Source organism: Triticum urartu, chromosome 7 (genome assembly GCF_003073215.2).
Source record: "Triticum urartu cultivar G1812 chromosome 7, Tu2.1, whole genome shotgun sequence".
In the NCBI taxonomy this organism is placed as follows: domain Eukaryota; kingdom Viridiplantae; phylum Streptophyta; class Magnoliopsida; order Poales; family Poaceae; genus Triticum; species Triticum urartu.
This window is the reverse complement of record NC_053028.1, coordinates 112,330,839-112,354,749: the sequence shown is the minus strand read 5'-3', so window position 1 is coordinate 112,354,749 and position 23,911 is coordinate 112,330,839. Positions and strand designations below refer to the sequence as shown.

Below are 23,911 nucleotides of genomic sequence, written 5' to 3'. Positions count from 1 at the left end.
CCAGTCATCTAAGTATAACATGATCCGAGTCAACTAGGCCGTGTCCGATCATCACGTGAGACGGACTAGTCAACATTGGTGAACATCTTCATGTTGATCGTATCTTCTATACGACTCATGCTCGACCTTTCGGTCTTCTATGTTCCGAGGCCATGTCTGTACATGCTATGCTCGTCAAGTCAACCTAAGTGTTTGCATGTGTAAATCTGTCTTACACTCGTTGTATGTGAACGTTGGAATCTATCACACCCGATCATCACGTGGTGCTTCGAAACAACGAACTGTCGCAACGGTGCACAGTTAGGGGGAACATTTTCTTGAAATTATTATGAGGGATCATCTTATTTACTACCGTCGTTCTAAGTAAACAAGATGCAAAAACATGATAAACATCACATGCAATCAAATAATAATAGTGACATGATATGGCCAATATCACATAGCTCCTTTGATCTCCATCTTGGGGCTCCATGATCATCTTGTCACCGGCATGACACCATGATCTCCATCATCATGATCTCCATCATCGTGTCTCCATGAAGTTGCTCGCCAACTATTACTTCTACTACTATGGCTAACGCATTTAGCAATAAAGTAAAGTAATTTACATGGCGTTTCTCAATGACACGCAGGTCATACAAAATAAAGACAACTCCTATGGCTCCTGCCGATTGTCATACTCATCGACATGCAAGTCGTGATTCCTATTACAATAGCATGAACATCTCATACATCACATATATATCATTCATCATTCCTCACAACTTTGGCCATATCAAATCACAAAACACTTGCTACAAAAACAAGTTAGACGTCCTCTAATTGTTGTTGCATATTTTACGTGGCTGCAATAGAGTTCTAGCAAGAACATTTTCTTACCTACGTGAAAGCCACAACGTGATTTGTCAACTTCTATTTACCCTTCATAAGGACCCTTTTCATCGAATCCGCTCCAACTAAAGTGGGAGAGACAGACACCCGCCAGCCACCTTATGCAACTAGTGCATGTCAGTCGGTGGAACCGGTCTCACGTAAGCGTACGTGTAAGGTTGGTCCGGGCCGCTTCATCCCACAATACCGTTGAAGCAAGATAAGACTAGTAGCGGCAAGAAAGTTGACAACATCAATGCCCACAACAAATTGTGTTCTACTCGTGCATAGAGAACTACGCATAGACCTAGCTCATGATGCCACTGTTGGGGAACGTTGCAGAAAACAAAAATTTTCCTACGGTTTCACCAAGATCCATCTATGAGTTCATCTAGCAACGAGTGGTTGGATGCATCTACGTACCTTGTAGATCGCGAGCGGAAGCATTCAAAGAACGGGGATGAGGGAGTCGTACTCGTTGTGATCCAAATCACCGGAGATCCTAGCGCCGAACGGATGGCACCTACGCGTTCAACACACGTACGGTCAGCGTAACGTCTCCTCCTTCTTGATCCAGCAAGGGGGAAGGAGAGGTTGAGGAAGATGGCTCTAGCAGCAGCACGACGGCGTGGTGGTGATGGAGCTGCAGTACTCCGGCAGGGCTTCGCCAAGCTCTATGGAGAAGGAGGAGGTGTTGGAGAGGGAGAGGGAGGCACCAATGGCGTAGGTTAGAGGCCCTCCCTCCCCCCACTATATATAGGGGGCCTAGGGGGGGGGCGGCGGCCCTAGGAGATGCAATCTCCTAGGGGGGCGGCGGCCAAGGGGTGGGGGGCTTGCCCCCCAAGCAAGGGGGCACCCCCCCTTTAGGGTTTCCCCCACCCTAGGCGCATGGGCCTTAGGGGAAGTGGCGCCCCAGCCCACTTTGGGTTGGATCCCTTCCCACTTCAGCCCATGGGGCCCTCCGGGATAGGTGGCCCCACCCGGTGGACCCCCGGGACCCTTTCGGTGGTCCTAGTACAATACCGGTGACCCCGAAACTTGTCCCGATAGCCGAAATAGCACTTCCTATATATAATTCTTTACCTCCGGACCATTCCGGAACTCCTCGTGACGTCCGGGATCTCATCCGGGACTCCGAACAACATTCAGGTTACTGCATATACATATCCCTACAACCCTAGCGTCACCGAACCTTAAGTGTGTAGACCCTACGGGTTCGGGAGACATGTAGACATGACCGAGATCGCTCTCCGGTCAATAACCAACAGCGGGATCTGGATACCCATGTTGGCTCCCACATGCTCCTCGATGATCTCATTGGATGAACCACGATGTCGAGGATTCAAGCAACCCCGTATACAATTCCCTTCGTCAATCGGTATGTTACTTGCCCAAGATTCGATCGTCGGTATCCGAATACCTCGTTCAATCTCGTTACCGGCAAGTCACTTTACTCACACCGTAATGCATGATCCCGTGACCAGACACTTGGTCACTTTGAGCTCATAATGATGATGCATTACCGAGTGGGCCCAGTGATACCTCTCCGTCATACGGAGTGACAAATCCCAGTCTTGATCCGTGTCTACCCAACAGACACTTTCGGAGATACCCGTAGTATACCTTTATGGTCACCCAGTTATGTTGTGACGTTTGGTACACCCAAAGCACTCCTACGGTGTCCGGGAGTTACACGATCTCATGGTCTAAGGAAAGGATACTTGACATTGGAAAACTCTAGCAAACGAACTATACGATCTTGTGCTATGTTTAGGATTGGGTCTTGTCCATCACATCATTCTCCTAATGATGTGATCTCGTTATCAATGACATCCAATGTCCATTGTCAGGAAACCATGACTATCTGTTGATCAACGAGGTAGTCAACTAGAGGCTTACTAGGGACATGTTGGTGTCTGTTATTCACACATGTATTACGATTTCCGGATAACACATAATAATAAACCTTTTATTATTGCCTCTAGGGCATATTTCCAATAGTTTGTTGCCGGAGGTATCATCACTAAGCTTCCTCCTTCATGGAGGAACTTTGCTACCTTGCTGAAGCATAAGAGGTAGGAGTTTTCCATCCCGGATCTCATTGGCACTCTTGATGTGGAAGAAAAGGCGAGAGCAAAGGACACACGTGCTCGAGGTATTGAGGGAGGATCTAGTGCCAATGTGGTACAGAAGCAGAACTTCCAGCCCCACAAGTTCAAGAACAAGGGCAAGTTTGATGGAAAAGCAAAGTTTGATGGGAAGAACAAGGCTGTGCAACACACGAACTTCAAGAAGAAGAATGGCAAGAAGAAAGGTGCTTGTCATGTGTGTGGGGATCCTGATCATTGGGCTCCTAGTTGCCCTAATCGCTATGACAAGCGTCATCTGGGAAAGGCGGCAAGACCGCTAATGTTGTCATTGGAGACACTGACATGAAGGATGCTGGGTATGGTATATTTCCCACTATTCTTTCAGTATGTCATTCTCCTGATTGGTTGATTGACATGGGTGCTAATGTGCATGTATTCGGTGATATTTCCATGTTTTCGTCTTATCAGACCGCAGGGACTTCAACCGTGCTGATGGGCAACGGTTCAAGTGCTTCTGTTCGTGGTGTTGGCACGGTCGATCTGAAGTTTACTTCGGGGAAGATCGAGCGGCTGAAGAACGTGCATTATGTCCCCTCCGTCAATAAAAATCTTGTTAGCGGATCTCTTCTGTGTAGATATGGCTACAAGCTTGTCTTTGAGTCGAATAAATTTGTAATATCCAAGTATGGAACCTTTGTTGGTAAAGGCTATGAGTCAGGAGGCTTGTTTCGTGTTTCCTTGTCAGACGTTTGCAATAAAGTTGTTAATCATGTTTACAACAATAATGAATCAAATGTGTGGCATTCACGTCTTTGTCATGTTAAATTTGGTTGCATGTCGCGACTGGCAAAGTTGAACTTAATCCCTAGTTTCACCACTTTCAAGGGATCTAAGTGTCAAGTGTGTGTGCAAGCTAAACAACCTCGTAAGTCTCACAAGACTGTGGAAATGAGAAATCTTGCACCACTAGAGCTCATACATTCAGATCTTTGTGAAATGAATGGTGTATTGACAAAAGGTGGAAAGAAATATTTCATGACGTTAATTGACGACTCCACTAGATATTGCCGTGTGTATCTTTTGAAATCTAAGGATGAGGCTTTGAACCTTTTCAAGATCTATAAAGCTGAAGTGGAAAACCAACTTGATCGGAAAATCAAGAGGCTTAGGTCCGACCGTGTGGAGAGTATTTTTCCAATGAGTTTGATGCTTTTTGTGCGGAACATGGTATAATCCATGAGAGGACGCCTCCCTACTCACCTCAGTCAAATGGGGTGGCCGAAAGAAAGAACCATACTCTAACTGATTTGGTTAACGCCATGTTAGACACATCGGGTCTCTCCAAGGCATGGTGGGGGGAGGCGATATTGACAACATGTCATGTCCTGAACCGAGTCCCCACAAAGAACAAAGAGATAACTCCCTTCGAGGAATGGGAGAAGAAAAGGTTAAAACTCTCTTATCTGCGAACATGAGGTTGTTTGGCGAAAGTCAATGCTCCAATTTCAAAGAAGCGGAAGCTTGGACCAAAGACTGTGGATTGTGTTTTCCTGGGATATGCTTTTCATAGCATTGGCTATAGATTCTTGGTTGTAAAATCTGAGGTACTTGACATGCATGTCGGTACGATCACGGAGTCGAATGATGCGACTTTCTTTGAAGATATCTTTCCCATGAAGGATATGGCTACCTCATCTAATCAGGAGATGGCTAGTTCATCGAATCAGGAACCAGTTACAATTACCGAACCTGCCATTTCGATGGAACACTTTGAAAGTCCTGTGGAGGAGAACAATGAAGTTCCTACTAGGAGCAAGAGACAGAGGACTGCAAAGTCTTTTGGTGATGATTTTCTTGTGTATCTCATAGATGACACTCCCGGTTCTATTTCAGAGGACTATGCATCTGAAGATGCTGACTACTGGAAGGAAGCGGTTCGTAGCGAGATGGATTCCATCTTAGCGAATGAAACCTGGGAGATAATTGATCGTCCTTATGGGTGCAAACCTATAGGATGCAAATGGGTATTCAAGAAGAAGCTTAGGCCTGATGGTAGTATTGAAAAGTACAAGGCTCGGCTCGTGGCTAAGGGTTATACCCAGAAGGAAGGTGAAGACTTCTTTGATACTTACTCTAAAGGAAATATGCCCTAGAGGCAATAATAATGTTATTATTTTATTTCCTTATATCATGATAAATGTTTATTATTCATGCTAGAATTGTATTATCCGGAAACATAATACTTGTGTGAATACATAGACAAACCAAACGTCACTAGTATGCCTCTACTTGACTAGCTCGTTAATCGAAGATGGTTATGTTTCCTAACCGTAGACATGTGTTGTCATTTTATTAATGGGATCACATCATTAGGATAATGATGTGATTGACATGACCCATTCCATTAGCTTAGCACCCGATCGTTTAGTATGTTGCTATTGCTTTCTTCATGACTTATACATGTTCCTATGACTATGAGATTATGCCACTCCCGTTTACCGGAGGAACACTTTGTGTGCTACCAAACGTCACAACGTAACTGGGTGATTATAAAGGAGCTCTACAGGTGTCTCCAAAGGTGAATGTTGGGTTGGCGTATTTCGAGATTAGGATTTGTCACTCCGATTGTCGGAGAGGTATCTTTGGGCCCTCTCGGTAATGCACATCACATAAGCCTTGCAAGCATTACAACTAATGACTTAGTTGCAAGATGATGTATTACGAAACGAGTAAAGAGACTTGCCGGTAACGAGATTGAACTAGGTATTGAGATACCGGCGATCGAATCTCGGGCAAGTAACATACCGATGACAAAGGGAACAACGTATGTTGTTATGCGGTTTGACCGATAAAGATCGTCGTAGAATATGTAGGAGCCAATATGATCATCCAGGTTCCGCTATTGGTTATTGACTGGAGACGTGTCTCGGTCATGTCTACATTGTTCTCGAACCCGTAGGGTCCGCACGCTTAAGGTTTCGATGACAGTTATATTATGAGTTTATGAGTTTTGATGTGCCGAAGTTAGTTCAGAGTCCTGGATGTGATCACGGACATGACGAGGAGTCTCGAAATGGTCGAGACATAAAGATTAATATATTGGACGGCTATATTCGGACACCGGAAGTGTTCCGGGTGATTTCGGAGAAAACCGGAGAACCATAGGTGGGCCATATGGGCCTTAGTGGAGAGAGAGAGAGAGAGGCAGCCATAGGTGGGCCGCGCGCCTCCTCCCCCTGGTCCGAATTGGACTAGGAGAGGGGGGCGGCGCCCCCCTTTCCTTCTCCCTCCCCACTTCTTTCCCCCTCCTAGTAGGAGTCCTACTCCTACTAGGAGGAGGACTCCTCCTTGGCGCGCCATAGGGGCCGGCCGGCCTCCTCCCCTTGATCCTTTATATACGGGGGCAGGGGGCACCCCTAGACACACAAGTTGATCCACGTGATCATATTCTTAGCCGTGTGCGGTGCCCCCTTCCACCATAATCCTCGATAATATTGTAGCGGTGCTTGGGCGAAGCCCTGCGACGGTAGTACATCAAGATCGTCACCACACCATCGTGCTGACGGAACTCTTCCCCGACACTTTGCTGGATCGGAGTCCGGGGATCGTCATCGAGCTGCACGTGTGCTAGAACTCGGAGGTGCCGTAGTTTCGGTGCTTGATCGGTCGGGCCGTGAAGACGTACGACTATATCAACCGCGTTGTCATAACGCTTCCGCTTTCGGTCTAAAAGGGTACGTAGATCACATTCTTCCCTCGTTGCTATGCATCACCATGAGATTGCGTGTGCGTAGGAATTTTATTTAAATTACTACGTTCCCCAACATACTCACCTGTGGCTCGACTGACCACTATCCGAGTTCTACTTTCACTAGCTGCCTCACATGGTCTTCTCGTTCATCAAATGGATGTTAAGACTGCTTTCCTAAATGGAGACTTGGACGAGGAAATTTATATGGAACAACCAGATGGCTTTGTACTAGATGGTCAGGAAGGAAAAGTGTGCAAGTTGCTGAAGTCTTTGTATGGACTCAAGCAAGCACCCAAACAGTGGCATGAGAAGTTTGAAAGAACTTTAACAGCTACAGGCTTTGTTGTAAACGAAGCTGACAAATGTGTGTACTATCACCATGGTGGGGGCAAGGGAGTTATCCTTTGCTTGTATGTTGATGACATACTGATTTTCGGAACAAATGTGAATGTTATTAAGGAGGTCAAGGATTTCCTATCTTGTTGTTTTGACATGAAGGATTTAGGAGTGGCTGATGTCATTCTAAACATCAAGTTATTGAGAGACGATGATGGTGGAATTACATTGCTTCAATCTCACTACATGGAAAAGATCTTGAGTCGCTTTGGCTATAGTGACTGCAAGCCCTCTCCAACACCATATGATGCGAGTGTGTTACTTCGAAAGAATCGAAGAATTGCTAGAGATCAATTGAAATATTCTCAGATTATTGGCTCGCTTATTGTAACACCCTCGATGCGGCTATATCTCCTACGTGTCGAAGCACGACTTAGAGGCATAACCGCATTGAAAGCAATGTCGCAAGTGAGGTAATCTTCACAACAACCCATGTAAATAAATAAAGGGGAAAGGTACATAGTTGGCTTACACTCGCCACGTCACACAAATACATAAATAAGTCATTACATTCATCCAATACACTCAGGGTCTGACTACGGAACCAAAATAAAGATCAACCCCCAAATGCGACAAAGTCCCCGATCGCCCCAACTAGGCACCACTACTGATCATCTGGGAAAGAAACGTAGTAACGACGAGAGTCTTCATCGAACTCCCACTTGAGCTCAAACGCGTCACCTGGAGCGGAATCATCGGGCCCTACATCTGGTTTTGGAAGGAATCTGTGAGTCACGGGGACTCAGCAATCTCACACCCTCGCGATCAAGACTATTTAAGCTTATAGGAAAGGCAAAGGTATGATGTGTAGCTTCAGCAAGCAACTAGCATATATGGTGGCTAACATACGCAAATGAGAGCGAGAAGAGAAGACAAAGGCATGGTCGAACAACTATGATCAAGAAGTGATCCTAGAACAACCTACGTCAAGCATTACTCCAACACCGTGTTCACTTTCCGGACTCCGCCGAGAAGAGACCATCACGGTTACACACGCGGTTGATGCCTTTTAATTAAGTTAAGTTTCAGGTTTTCTACAACCGGACATTAACAAATTCCCATCTGCCCATAACCGCGGGCACGGCTTTCGAAAGTTCAAATCCCTGCAGGGGGGTCCCAACTTAGCCCATCACAAGCTCTCACGGTCAACGATGGATATTCCTTCTCCCAAGACAAACCGATCAGACTCGGAATCCCGGTTACAAGACATCTCGACAATGGTAAAACTAAACCAGCAACACCACCCAGATGTGCCGACAAATCCCGATAGGAGCTGCACATATCTCGTTCTCAGGGCACACCGGATGAGCCAGACGTCGGGTAGGCTAGCCCAGAGTTGCCCCTGGTAGCCCCGGACATCGCTCAATTGGACCAACACTTAGAGAAGCAATGGCTCGGGGGGGGGGGGGGGGTTAAAATAAGATGACCCTTGAGTCCGCGAAACCCAAGGGAAAAAGGCTAGCTGGCGAATGGTAAAACCAATGTTGGGCATTGCTGGAGGAGTTTTATTCAAGGTGAATTGTCAAGGGGTTCACATTATAACCCAATCGCGTATGGAACGCAAAATCTGGGAACATAACACCGATATGACGGAAACTTGGGCGGCAAGAGTGGAACAAAACACCAGGCATAAGGCTGAGCCTTCCACCCTTTACCAAGTATATAGGTGCATTAAGATAAACAAGATATTATTGTGATATCCCAACAATAAACAAGTTCCAACAAGGAACAAACTCCAATCTTCACCTGCAACTAGCAACGCTATAAGAGGGGCTGAGGAAAGCGGTAACATAGCCAAACAACGGCTTGCTAGGACATGGTGGGTTAGAAGTTTGACATGGCAATATGGGAGGCATGATAAGCAAGTGGTAGGTATCGTAGCATAGGCAAAGCAAAAGAGCGAGCATCTAGCAAGCAAAGATAGAAGTGATTTCGAGGGTATGGTCATCTTGCCTGCAAAGTTCTCAGAGTTGCCTTGATCCTCGTAAGCGTACTCAACGGGCTCCTCGATCACGTACTCGTCTCCCGGCTCTACCCAAACAAGAACAACAAGCACAAGGGAACACAATCAACCATGTGCAATGCTCGATCAATCATGATGCAAACATGGTATGATATGCGGGATGCAGTATGTAATGCATATGCATGATTTGGAAAGGAATGAATGAACCTGGCCTCAACTTGGAAAACCAAGAGTGCCACTGGAAAGAGGAGATGATTTCGGTTGAAATCAATATAAAGATCACCGGAACCGGATGCACGGTCTGGAAATGGCAAGCAAAACAAATGTGGCACCGGTCTGCGATAATCAGCAAGTAGCCCTCTAAATGCATCAAGATAAATATGCTACAACACCCAAACATAGCAAAAAAATACATGGCAGGGATTCACCCATGATGCTTGACAAAATATGAACACTGAGCTATGGCTAATTCATCCATTAACAAGTTCAAACAAGCATGGCAAAAGTGCAAAAGATAACAGGTTTCAGACTTAGTGAAATAACAACAAATCAGGCATTTATCACCAGGAAGCAAACTTTAGAGCATAATAACTACATGCTACAGGAACATATCATGGCAAAGAAAGGCATGGCATGAAGCCACTCAAAGCATATAACAAAAGTCCCTTAGTGACCTTGAGCCAAAAGGGGTCAGAAAATACATTTGCAAGCATGTGAATATAGCAAAAACACAAACAGATTCAGACTTAGTGAAAAACTAGAGCATGCAAAACAGATTAACAAGTAGGCATGTTTACGAGCCCGATGCACTCACTACGAGGCATTGCATGATAATCTAAGAATACACCCAGCAAGAAGACATGGCAAGAACAACAACATAGCATGCACGGATCAACAACAACAAGCTCGGCAAAATCGCTAAACATGTTAACAATCTGCCAGGAACATTTTATAGAAAAAGTAGAGCTCGATTGACTCAAGCTAAGGTGCTCCATAAATGCAAACAAAGACATTGATGGAAAGAGCTCAACATTATCTACAAAACATCCTTACTGATCATGCTCAAAAGAGGCACGGATCACTAGGAAACAACATGAACATATGGCATAAAAACAATAACAGGACAAGGACTTTGTGAAATTCTAAGTCCCTGAAATCAGCATCATTGAGTAAGCTACTTTGCATGCTTGTGCTAGTCACCACAAAGATCACAAAAATACATGGCATACACCCTTGTAAAGATGGCAAGGCATACATCAAAACACATGTAGAGCTCAGGATAGCATGCACACATTAATCATGGCAAAAATGACAAAAGGCTATTTGCTGAAACAGATCCGACATATTCATCACATAGCCCTCTTCCAACAGCATTTCGGGCATCAAGATGAACTCAAATGAAAATGATGCAATGAGATGAAATGATATACTCGTCGAGACAAACATTTTGATCTGCTACACGCACAAATCGGAGCTATGGATGCAGAGTTATGGCATGTCAAAGTATGCAAGAAAATTAGGGTTGGAGGGGAAAAAGTCAACCCTCATGATGATCCAGATCCAGATCCGGGGTGCAAGTGACCCGAGGTTCACCGGGGAGCTACTATTCGCCGGAGCTGCGAGACATCGCCGGACTTGGAGGAGAGGAGGCGCGTCGGCCTTGGCTGCGTGGAGGAGGACGGCGGCGGGGCTCGGCCGGAGGTCGGAGGAGGCCGGCCGGAGCGAGGCGGGGCGGCGCCGGAGGAGAGCGGTGGCACCCGGGGCGGCGAGGTCGCCGGCAATGGCGATCGCGGCGGTGCAGCAGCGGGAGCTCGCCGGCTCGGGCGAGGAGAAGAGGCAGGCAGCGGCGGACGCGATGGGACGCGGGGGCCGGCCACGGGCTCGGCGGGCCCGCGCGGAGGAGGCGGCGATGTGGGGCGGCGGTGCCACGTGGCGCGACGTGAGTGGCGGCGGCGGGAATGTCTGGCGGCGGCGGACATGTCCGCCCACGCGGAGAGGAGCGGGGCTAGGGTTAGGGGTGTTTTGATCCGGAAATTTCGGGGAAGGTCTTTAAATAGGGGTAGAGGAGGCTAGGAAGCTCCAAATGGAGTGCGGTTTTCGGCCATGCGATCATGATCGAACGCTCTGGATGATAGAAGAGTTTTAGGTGGGTTTTGGGCCAGTTTGGAAGGGTGTTGGGCTGCAACACACACGAGGCCTTTTTGGTCCCTCGGTTAACCGTTGGAGTATCAAACGAAGTCCAAATAAATGGTATGAAACTTGGCAGGCGGTGTACCGATAGTAAACCATGGTCGCATGACAAGTCTCGGTCCAATCCGAAAACGTTTAACACCCACACACGAAAAGAGGTGGAAAGGGACACCGGAGGACATAGGAGCACCGGAATGCAAAACGGACAACGGGGAAAATGCTCGGATGCTAGAGACGAACACATATGCAAATGCAATGCACATGATGATATGGTATGAGATGCATGACAAAGACAAAAACACACGAAGGCAAAAAGCCAACAATGAGGAAATAAAATAACTTAGTGCCGGAAACGGCAAGAGTTGGGATACATAAAAGGTAAATTACATCCGGGGTGTTACACTTATGTACTTAGCAAGCGCTACAAGACCTGACATCTCTTTTGCTGTTAGCAAACTGAGTCGGTTTGTCTCAAAACCAGGAGATGTGCATTGGAAAGCTCTAGAGAGAGTTTTGCGTTATTTGAAAGGCACTGCAAATTATGGAATTCACTACACCGGGCATCCAAAGGTGCTTGAAGGGTATAGTGACTCAAATGGATCTCAGGTGCTGATGAGATAAAGGCCACGAGCGGTTATGTATTCACTCATGGAGGTGACGCTGTTTCTTGGAAGTCTTGCAAGCAGACCATCTTAGCGAGGTCAAAAATGGAAGCAGAACTCACAGCACTAGATAAGCTACGGTTGAAGCAGATTGGCTTCGTCGGCTCTTGAATGACTTTCCGGTTGTTGAGAAACCTGTACCGGGTCTCCTTATGAACTGCGACAATCAAACTATGATCACGAAAGTGAGCAGTTCAAAGGATAACATGAAGTCGTCAAGACACGTTCAGAGAAGGTTAAAGTCTGTGAGGAAAATGAAAAACTCCGGAGTTATTGCATTGGATTATATCCAAATGTCTAAAAATCTGGCAGATCCTTTTACTAAGGGTCTATCACGTAATGTGATAGATAATGCATCGAGGGAGATGGGTATGAGACCCACAATATGAGTTGTTCACAGTGGTAACCTATTCTTTGTGATCGGAGATCCCGTGAATTAGATGTGGAAGACAAGCTGTTGGTCAACTGAGAGGAGAGTATCCTTACTATTCACAATACCACTCCATGAAGATGCAATACTCTCCTAATCTGCATGGCAGGTTCATATATATCTTAATGTGTTCTAAGTGGCTCATTAAAGTAGAGATGTTATCCTGTAGAACATCTTTTGAAGAACACACCTATATGAGTCTGATTGTCAAACGTCGCAATCTATGAGAGTAGGGTTCACTCTAGTAAACTCATGAAAGGTCACGGAGTATGACGTATAATTAAGCTCCACCCATGGGGAAGACCCACGGTAGCCACGTATCGGTCATGGCTTTATGTGAAGCTAGATTCGTAGAAAACTTGCAGTTCAAGGCCCAGTCCACTGTTCAAGTTCCTTACTAGTGTAGCATAGAGTTCTAGGTGGAAGTTCAACTTAACAGTCTCCACTGTAGTACCGGTATATAAAATAGTGTTTTGGAACCAAAGGCAATTTCTGTGTGCCTTTGGGATCTGGTGGGGGATTGCTGGAATTTTGTCTATTTTGGGCCTAGCCCAATAGCAGTTTCAGAAATTCCTAATAAATCCTAGAGGCCCACTTAGCCCATTTGTGCAAGGCAAGGGATACTACTAAACTTTAGTCCCACATTGCTAGTTGAGTGGGTGTTGGACCTCCTTATAAGGGAGGTTCTTTCCCCACTTGTACGAGCATGAGAACAAGAGGGATATCCACGCGCGCTCCTCCTCTGCCGCCCGCCTCGCCATGCCACGCTCGTCATTATGCGCCGCGGGTTGCGGGAATGAGCCAAGACGATATCTAAATTTTTGCCACGCACTACGGGTATATGAAAGGTCACACGGAAGCTGAAAAGATTTTTGCAAAAGTGGGGTTCGAATGCAAACGGTGCAGCCCTTCGGCTGCTGGCTATTCGTTTCGCCTCCCGTCATTGCCCTCTCGCCTCCTTCTCTTGCGCCTATTAAAGGGAGGTCGCTCCTCCCAAAGATACGCACCAGAACCTCTTCCTCCTCTCGCCACAAGTTCCTGAGCACTACGCTGCTGCTACGATCTTCCCCATCCCGGCTTGCGGCATGCACCGCAGGTCAGGACAGTAGGCCTCCGAAATCGCACCTTTTGAGTCCTGTACGGGAGAAGGGTGATAAGGTTTTTGGGGAGCACTCAGAGCGACTACTGGCTGCTTCATCACGGACGATCCGGTCACCGACGACTACTTCCCCGACGACGACTTCTTCCCCGACGTCCACAATCTCCTCGACAACATGGCAGGCGAGGACACCGACCCCAAGTCCAGCACTTCCACTACTGCTATCCCGTACGTGTTCTTGATCTTTCTGTTAGATGTCATGACACAGTTCTTTGCTCTACTTTCCGTCCTACATGCATTAGCTTCTACTTCATATATGCAACTTCATCTAGTGTCTGTTCAAGATGTGTTTAGTTCAAGTTCATATATGCAGATGCTCTTTACCTTCTCTCTGTCCGAACGCATGACTTGTTTTATCTCTACTATATTAGTCATGCTTTATCTAGTATTTCTGTTAATAAAATCATTCGGTAAATTGCTCATATTTCCAACAATCCAAAAACCTTATTATAGGCAATTTACCCCGAGTGGTTTTGCTGCTTCCATGAGACCTCCTATGTTTGAGGGTATCCACTATAAGAGGGGGCATGTGAGAGCAGTCTTATGGTTTCAAACCATGAGTTGCTATGACGCCACTCTCGGCAAACCTGACGGAGAGCTTGATGCTCAATAGGCACAAGCTTTTCAGAAAATGGATACTCTGTTTAAGGCTGCTCTCTTGAGTTTTCTTGGTGAGAACATAGTTGATGATTATGCGTCAATTGATAATGGAAAAGATATGTGGGATGCACTCGAGGCCAAGTTTGGGGTCTCGTATGCTGGCACTGAGCTGTACATCATGGAGCAATTCTATGATTACAGGATGACTGAAGAGCGCTCCGTGGTTGAGCAAGCTCATGAGATACAGTAATTTGCTAGAGAACTTGAGCACTTCAGTTGTATGCTACCGGACAAGTTTGTTGCCGGAGGTATCATCACTAAGCTTCCTCCTTCATGGAGGAACTTTGCTACCTTGCTGAAGCAAAAGAGGCAGGAGTTTTCCGTCCCGGATCTCATTGGCACTCTTGATGTGGAAGAAAAGGCGAGAGCAAAGGACACACGTGCTCGAGGTATTGAGGGAGGATCTAGTGCCAATGTGGTACAGAAGCAGAACTTGCAGCCCCACAAGTTCAAGAACAAGGGAAAGTTTGATGGAAAAGCAAAGTTTGATGGGAAGAACAAGGCTGTGCAACACACGAACTTCAAGAAGAAGAATGGCAAGAAGAAATGTGCTTGTCATGTGTGTGGGGATCCTGATCATTGGGCTCCTAGTTGCCCTAATCGCTATGACAAGCGTCATCCTGGGAAAGGTGGCAAGACCGCTAATGTTGTCATTGGAGACACTGACATGAAGGATGCTGGGTATGGTATATTTCCCACTATTCTTTCAGTATGTCATTCTCCTGATTGGTTGATTGACACGGGTGCTAATGTGCATGTATGCGGTGATATTTCCATGTTTTCGTCTTATCAGACCGCAGGGACTTCAACCGTGCTGATGGGCAACGGTTCAAGTGCTTCTGTTCGTGGTGTTGGCACGGTCGATCTGAAGTTTACTTCGGGGAAGATCGAGCGGCTGAAGAACGTGCATTATGTCCCCTCCGTCAATAAAAATCTTGTTAGCGGATCTCTTCTGTGTAGATATGGCTACAAGCTTGTCTTTGAGTCGAATAAATTTGTAATATCCAAGTATGGAACCTTTGTTGGTAAAGGCTATGAGTCAGGAGGCTTGTTTCGTGTTTCCTTGTCAGACGTTTGCAATAAAGTTGTTAATCATGTTTACAACAATAATGAATCAAATGTGTGGCATTCACGTCTTTGTCATGTTAAATTTGGTTGCATGTCGCGACTGGCAAAGTTGAACTTAATCCCTAGTTTCACCACTTTCAAGGGATCTAAGTGTCAAGTGTGTGTGCAAGCTAAACAACCTCGTAAGTCTCACAAGACTGTGGAAATGAGAAATCTTGCACCACTAGAGCTCATACATTCAGATCTTTGTGAAATGAATGGTGTATTGACAAAAGGTGGAAAGAAATATTTCATGACGTTAATTGACGACTCCACTAGATATTGCCGTGTGTATCTTTTGAAATCTAAGGATGAGGCTTTGAACCTTTTCAAGATCTATAAAGCTGAAGTGGAAAACCAACTTGATCGGAAAATCAAGAGGCTTAGGTCCGACCGTGGTGGAGAGTATTTTTCCAATGAGTTTGATGCTTTTTGTGCGGAACATGGTATAATCCATGAGAGGACGCCTCCCTACTCACCTCAGTCAAATGGGGTGGCCGAAAGAAAGAACCATACTCTAACTGATTTGGTTAACGCCATGTTAGACACATCGGGTCTCTCCAAGGCATGGTGGGGGGAGGCGATATTGACAGCATGTCATGTCCTGAACCGAGTCCCCACAAAGAACAAAGAGATAACTCCATTCGAGGAATGGGAGAAGAAAAGGTTAAAACTCTCTTATCTGCGAACATGGGGTTGTTTGGCGAAAGTCAATGCCAATTCAAAGAAGCGGAAGCTTGGACCAAAGACTGTGGGATTGTGTTTTCCTGGGATATGCTTTTCATAGCATTGGCTATAGATTCTTGGTTGTAAAATCTGAGGTACTTGACATGCATGTCGGTACGATCACGGAGTCGAATGATGCGACTTTCTTTGAAGATATCTTTCCCATGAAGGATATGGCTACCTCATCTAATCAGGAGATTCCTAGTTCATCGAATCAGGAACCAGTTACAATTACCGAACCTGCCATTTCGATGGAACACTTTGAAAGTCCTGTGGAGGAGAACAATGAAGTTCCTACTAGGAGCAAGAGACAGAGGACTGCAAAGTCTTTTGGTGATGATTTTCTTGTGTATCTCATAGATGACACTCTCAGTTCTATTTCAGAGGCCTGTGCATCTGAAGATGCTGACTACTGGAAGGAAGGGGTTCGTAGCGAGATGGATTCCATCTTGGCGAATGAAATCTGGGAGATAACTGATCGTCCTTATGGGTGCAAACCTATAGGATGCAAATGGGTATTCAAGAAGAAGCTTAGGCCTGATGGTACTATTGAAAAGTACAAGGCTCGGCTCGTGGCTAAGGGTTATACCCAAAAGAAAGGTGAAGACTTCTTTGATACTTACTCACATGTGCCTCGACTGACCACCATTCGAGTTCTACTTTCACTAGCAGCCTCACATGGTCTTCTCGTTCATCAAATGGATGTTAAGACTGCTTTCCTAAATGGAGAGTTGGACGAGGAAATTTGTATGGAACAACCAGATGGGTTTGTACTAGATGGTCAGGAAGGAAAAGTGTGCAAGTTGTTGAAGTCTTTGTATGGAATCAAGCAAGCACCCAAGCAGTGGCATGAGAAGTTTGAAAGAACTTTAACAGCTCCAGGCTTTGTTGTAAACGAAGCTGACAAATGTGTGTACTATCGCCATGGTGGGGGCGAGGGAGTTATCCTTTGCTTGTATGTTGATGACATAATGATTTTCGGAACAAATCTGAATGTTATTAAGGAGGTCAAGGATTTCCTATCTCGTTGTTTTGAGATGAAGGATTTAGGAGTGGCTGATGTCATTCTGAACATCAAGTTGTTGAGAGACGATGATGGTGGAATTACATTGCTTCAATCTCACTATGTGGAAAAGATCTTGAGCCGCTTTGGCTATAATGACTGCAAGCCCTCTCCAACACCATATGATGCGAGTGTGTTACTTTGAAAGAATCGAAGAATTGCTAGAGATCAATTGAAATATTCTCAGATTATTGGCTCGGTTATGTACGTAGAAAGTGATACAAGACCTGACATCTCTTTAGCAAACTGAGTCGGTTTGTCTCAAAACCAGGAGATGTGCATTAGAAAGCTCTAGAGAGAGTTTTGCGTTATTTGAAAGGCACTGCAAATTATGGAATTCACTACACCGGGCATCCAAAGGTGCTTGAAGGGTATAGTGACTCAAACTGGATCTCAGATACTGATGAGATAAAGGCCATGAGCGGTTATGTATTCACTAATGGAGGTGGCACTGTTTCTTGGAAGTCTCTCAAGCAGACCATCTTAACGAGGTCAATAATGGAAGCAGAACGCACAGCACTAGATACAGCTACGGTTGAAGCAGATTGGCTTCATCGGGTCTTGAATGACTTGCCGGTTGTTGAGAAACCTGTATCGGGTGTCCTTATGAACTGCGACAATCAAACTGTGATCACGAAAGTGAGCAGCTCAAAGGATAACATGCAGTTATCAAGACATGTTCAGAGAAGGTTAAAGTCTGTCAGGAAAATGAAAAACTCCAGAGTAATCGCATTAGATTATATCCAAATGTCTAAAAATCTGGCAGATCCTTTTACTAAGGGTCTTTCACGTAATGTGATAGATAATGCATCGAGGGAGATGGCTATGAGACCCACAATATGAGTTGTTCACAGTGCTAACCTATTCTTTGTGATCGGAAATCCCGTGAATTAGATGTGGAAGACAAGCTGTTGGTCAACTGAGAGGAGAGTATCCTTACTATTCACAATACCACTCCATGAAGATGCAATACTCTCCTAATCTGCATGGCAGGTTGATATGTATCTTAATGTGTTCTATGTGGCTCATTAAAGTAGAGATGTTATCCTGCAGAACATCTTTTGAAGAACACGCCTATATGAGTTTGATTGTCAAACGTCGCAATCTATGAGAGTAGGGTTCTCTCTAGTAAACTCAAGAAAGGTCACGGAGTATGACGTATAAGCTCCACCCGCGGGGAAGACCCACGGTAGCCACGTATCGGTCAAGGCTTTATGTGAAGTTAGATTCGCAGAAAACTTGCAGTTCAAGGCCCAGTCCACTGTTCAAGTTGCTTACTAGTGTAACATAGAATTCTAGGTGGAAGTTTAACTTAACGGTCTCCACTTCAGTACCGGTATATAAAACAGTGTTTTGGAACCAAAGGCAATTTCTGTGTGCCTCTGGGATCTGGTGAGGGATTGCTGGAATTTTGTCTATTTTGGGCCTAGCCCAATAGCAGTTTCAAAAATTCCTAATAAATTCTAGAGGCCCACTTAGCCCATTTGTGCAAGGCAAGGGATACTACTAAAGTTTAGTCCCACATTGCTAGTTGAGTGGGAGTTGGACCTCCTTATAAGGGAGGTTCTTTCCCCACTTGTACGAGCATGAGAACAAGAGGGATATCCACGCGCACTCCTCCTCCGCCGCCCGCCTCGCCAGGCCGCGCCGCGCCGCGGGTTGCGGGAATGAGCCGAGCTGATATCTAAATTTTTGCCACGCACTACGGGTATACAAAAGGTCACACGGAAGCTGAAAAGATTTTTGCGTTGGCTGTTCGTTTTGCCTCCCGTCGTTGCCCTCTCGCCCCCTTCTTTTGCGCCTATAAAAGGGAGGTAGCTCCTCCCAAAGAGACGCACCAGAACCTCTTCCTCCTCTCGCCACAAGTTCCTGACCACTACGCTGCTGCTACGATCTTCCCCATCCCGGCTTGCGGCGTGCACCGCAGGTCGGGACAGTAGGCCTCCGAAATCGCACCTTTTGAGTCCTGTACGGGAGAAGGGTGATAAGGTTTTTGGGGAGCGCTCAGCGCGACTACTGGCTGCTTCATCACGGACGATCCGGTCGCCGACGACTTCTTCCCCGACGTCCATGATCTCCTCGACGACATGGCAGGCGAGGACACCGACCCCAAGTCCAGCACTTCCACTGCTGCTGTCCCGCACGTGTTCTTGCTCTTTCTGTTAGATGTCATGACACAGTTCTTTGCTCTACTTTCCGTCCTACATGTGTTAGGTTCTACTTCATATATGCAACTTCATCTAGTGTCTGTTCTAAATGTGTTTAGTTCAAGTTCATATATGCAAATGCTCTTTACCTTCTCTCTGTCCGAACGCATGACTTGTTTTATCTCTACTATATTAGTCATGTTTTATCTAGTATTTCTGTTAATAAAATCATTCAAATTGCTCATATTTTCAACAACAACCTGAGAAGGCTACGGCCAAATCTCAGAAGGCAAATTTGTCTGTGGGTGACAATGAAGAACATGCATCAACGTTTCTGACTGCAGCACAAAACAAGAAACCACCCAAGAAGGCAAGTGCATCCGTCAGAGATGATGACGAGGGATTGCCTGCGCTGAGAGACTATCTTGCTGCTTCTATCCTTACGGAACCGAGTGCCATGGAAGCTGAGACCAAAGAATTGGAGAAAGGAAAGAACGAACCAAGCAGAAGACACGTGACAAAGAAGGCCTTGTCATCCTTGACTGAGTTTTCAGAGGAAGACATGGATGGCGAAGATGGGGAATTTTCCATGGAAGTTGAGAAGGAAACTATAGGTCGAAAGGCAGCTGCCGAGAAGCCGAAGACTGCCATCGGGAAGAGAGTGCCTGCCAGCTGACAGGGAAGGCATGAGGCATAAAGTGATGGAAGAAATATTCAAGCCTACTGATGACAATTCCGGTGCTTCTCCAGAGAAAAAGAGAAGGTGCAAAACATGAGGGGCTCCCCCCTTCAACAAGAAGAGCGGCTCGGTTTTGCAAAGAGTTGTGAGCGGTTCAACAGGAACAGAAGATGCCGAGGCACCTTGAAAGGATCTACCACTCGCATATAAACCATAATTATACTGTAAATAAAGTATATATAAAAGTAAATGGCAATATTCTTCCTAGCTTTATTGCGGCCTGTTCCCCATCATATAGTAGATCCGACTTGACCAACAAGCTGGTCAGTCTATTCAAGCTCTAAAAAAATTGATCTGCTAAACAACACAGAATTGTTTCATGAACAAAACCATAGTATTAGTAACATGACGAAAAGAAAGCTAAAAAGGCATTGAGATGATAATAGAAGTTCTCTGCCTCTGTAGCTTGGCAACTGGAAGCCTCCTTGAAGGTCATGGTATGATCAGTCAGTTGCAACATTTGAATACATGCTGCTATATTTACATGTCTCCCTGTTCATAGTACATAACTACATATGCTGGAAGATAATGAATGTAAGCTTTGGATGTTACTTTTAAAGAAACCTCATATCAATTTGCATTGATTTTGGATATCATGCCATAGCATACTCTTCTCTCAAATTTATAAGAGATGGCAAGTTTACTGGGAAGATTCATTTGGGCTGCAGCTTACTATCTGTCCTATATTCTCAGCCAGTTTGACCAGATTTCTAGAGTTGTACCGCCAAGCTCCAGGACATCATCGGTGTGTAGTAGAAATGACACAGTTTTGTTCACCATATTTTTCTGAGAGGAAGGACTAGAACGAAACTGCACGTATTTCGCAGAGAGGAAGTGAAATGGAATGCCATTGGGAGCCTTGTAATACGGTTGTCTCTAGATGAACAAACAGCGTCGTCGTGACACATGAAGAGCATGAAGGCCTGCATTCTCGGATGTCTCCCAGGCCTAGTCCTAGTGAAGGCACTCGAAATTAACCTTGGTGAAATTAACTTCAGGTCAGTTAGCTTCTCTTGAGTATAGAGTAGGCAAGCATTCCTTCTCCCCTCTTTATAGAAAGAGCAAAGGAAATGTACTCTGTTTTATCTGATTCCACAACCTGGCAGCCAGATAAGACCACCCATTTAGTCGACTCTCAATTATATTCAAGCCTGCATTGATTATTGTTTGGTGAAACTTCTGACGGGGTTGATAAGAAGAATCTGCATGCTGCAGATTTCTCTGCACAAATAAAGCTCACCACGTCGACCTGAAAACTGATGGTGAAAAGCCTTAGAGCAAAATGGTACTGTGTTATCGAATTAACTTAGATAAATGATTGTCTTGTTTTTGTGTTCCTTTAATTGTTCAGAAGCACTTGTTTGACATATAATTGAATAAAACGTGACACTACGAGCACTTGCTGACAGTTAATTGTTTGCAAGCTAATCAAGCAGAAATCTACGGTCTTCCATCCGTGGATGTGACAAATCCAATCCTCTTCAGGAAAAGATCTCAGGAGACAAAGAAGAGCTTTTGCCGCCTATCATGTTGTCAAGACTTCTAGCCCGGCTATCATATTGACCTTCTACCTGTGGACTATTGAAGAGAGAGGTCACATCCATCGAAAAAGTTCTCTTATGCTCAATTATACTTTTTTTTTTGCATTCTGATTGTTAGCCCAGAATACTAGCGAGTAGCTAGCTCTCTCTCGGGGTACAATCTAGCGGAGGAACACTACAACCAGCGGCCGCACACTCACTAGCTGCGCCACGGACTAGTGTAATGCACACACACTATAGACTAGAGTTGGAGTACTACTTGAGCTGATCGATCACACACGGTGGTACTAGGAGGAACTGAAAATGCCTTGTATTGAAGTGATTGGAGTGGAATGAGTTACATCGATGGAGCACAGCTCCTTATATAGTGGTCACGAACCGACCTAAGCAAAATATCTGCTAGCTATGAAGTAAGCACTTGCGTCACATACTAGCTTATCCAGTAAGCTTCGTTTCTACTACTACTACTGCCTTAACTAGTAAGGAATGCAAAAGCTGTTGTTGCCGACCTGCACATTGTGCATGCTAGCTAAGTGACCGCTTGTGCTGCTGCTGCCGCTGTAGCCATGCATGCATCCTAGACAGGGTTGGGCCCACACTGATGCTCAATTATACTGGTATAAGGCAAGGTGTGTCATCGAACTGCACTGGAGGGTACCACAAGTTTAGACAAGGCTCGTGACTTCGATTACAAGTGCAAGCAGAGAAGGCATGAGTAGGTATTCCTAATCCCGTATATTAATTTCTTTAATTGGAAGTAAGACATGGGCATTCTGACTCCCTCAAATTCCTTTCGTTATTGCAGCACTGGAACCGCAGCCGGCTGGGGCAGATGTTGGACGCGCTACATGTCACCGCTTGGTTCCACTCTTTGCGACGAGCCCCCTGATGATGTGGTCACTTGGTGGTCTTTTTTCTATCTTTCTCTTATGCTTTCTTTGGACGTGCCTGTGTTGATGCCTCAGGAGACTATTTTGTTTCGGTGATCTCAAACTCGGTGGCTGAAAAAAACCGGAAGTCTTGGCTGTATGACAAATGCTCAAATAATTGAGCTGCGTATTCAGATCCAAACGACCAAGAAAGGATCCCAGACTGCTCAAGATTATCTGCGCAGGATCAAATTCCAGTCTGATCAACTTGCAGCAGCAGGAGAACCTGTGACAGACAAAGATCTGCTTTATTTATATTCGAGAGACTAAGACATGGGTATCAATTGATATGAACACAATTAATTCAGTCACAAATGTTAATCAGGTCAATACGGAGATGAACACATGTAGTTCATTTACAAATAAGCAATGAATCTGTTGTAAGGACGGGCAACATGGGCAGTGTCCAAGATCCGCTTCTTTGGGCCTTCCTTGGGCAGAAGTTGATATTGTTAATGTTGTATATTAAAGAGTTGGTATGTAACTATCACATGAGCCTGATAGTTAGAAAATCAGTTTGATCCCACCAACACCATTCACCTAATACTGTAGATCAACTTTACCAATCGTCTATCTCAGTATATTCCTTCTTGTGAGTAGAATCCACAGATGCAACTTGAGAAAAAAGGTCCGTTGCTACTACCTACCATTTTGCATGCTCATGGTAACAAAGAGCAGGAGAGCAGAGTATTAGTATGATGTTAGCTAATTTTACACAGATACATTGTGAACAACAGAAAATTTACTGTGTTGCCGCCAGCAATAGAAGTTATCTTTTTTTATTTACTGATTGTATGCATATGCACTGCTCCACTGAGTCATATTCAGAAGTCAGTACATCTTTTCTGAATAATAACCCAAAGAAAAGGAATGTGTGCGTGAAATTTAACATAAATACTACTACTATTTAGTTCAGTCCCCTTGATTATCAGTTTGTGGAAGGTGTTGGTGGCTTATCAGTTTGTGGAAGGTGTTGGTGGGTATGAGGAAGATGTCGATCAATCTGCTAGAACTCAGCATGTGTAATATCCCCAGTAGCAAATGCACATCTTCTTGAGTAAGATTCGAGAGCGGCCCCAGTAGCAAGATACTGGGCGGCTTCCTGCCTTCGCTGCCAGCCGCTTACTTCGGTGGAGAGATGTCAGTTTTCCGACCACCAGCTTTCACTGATGATAAGTACACAACTGGGGTAGCCAGAAGAAAGGACGCCCGAGAGACAACTGATTTCAGGAGCACATCTTTGGGCGTGGAAGGCCCCGGCAACATAGGCTGTGGCTGTGGTCGAAGCTGTTTGGGTCAATCTTGGCATATGTTGATCGAGGTCCAGGGCTCCAGGCCCAGCAGAGCTGTGATTCATGGACAAGGGCTGCAGCTGTGATTCTCAGTTGTATTGAAGTCTACTTCTTGAAATATAGGAGACGCTGGCTTCTCTGATGCCTCTCCAGTCTAGTACTACTGCAGGCACCCAACAATGATGGTGGTGAAATG

General features: G+C 45.4%; 1 pseudogene; it reads left to right on the top strand.

Annotated features, from left to right (window-relative positions):
* Nucleotides 1–21,807, top strand: part of LOC125523088 — a 32,693-nt pseudogene extending 10,886 nt beyond the window's left edge.
* Nucleotides 21,808–23,911: the final 2,104 nt, after the last annotated feature.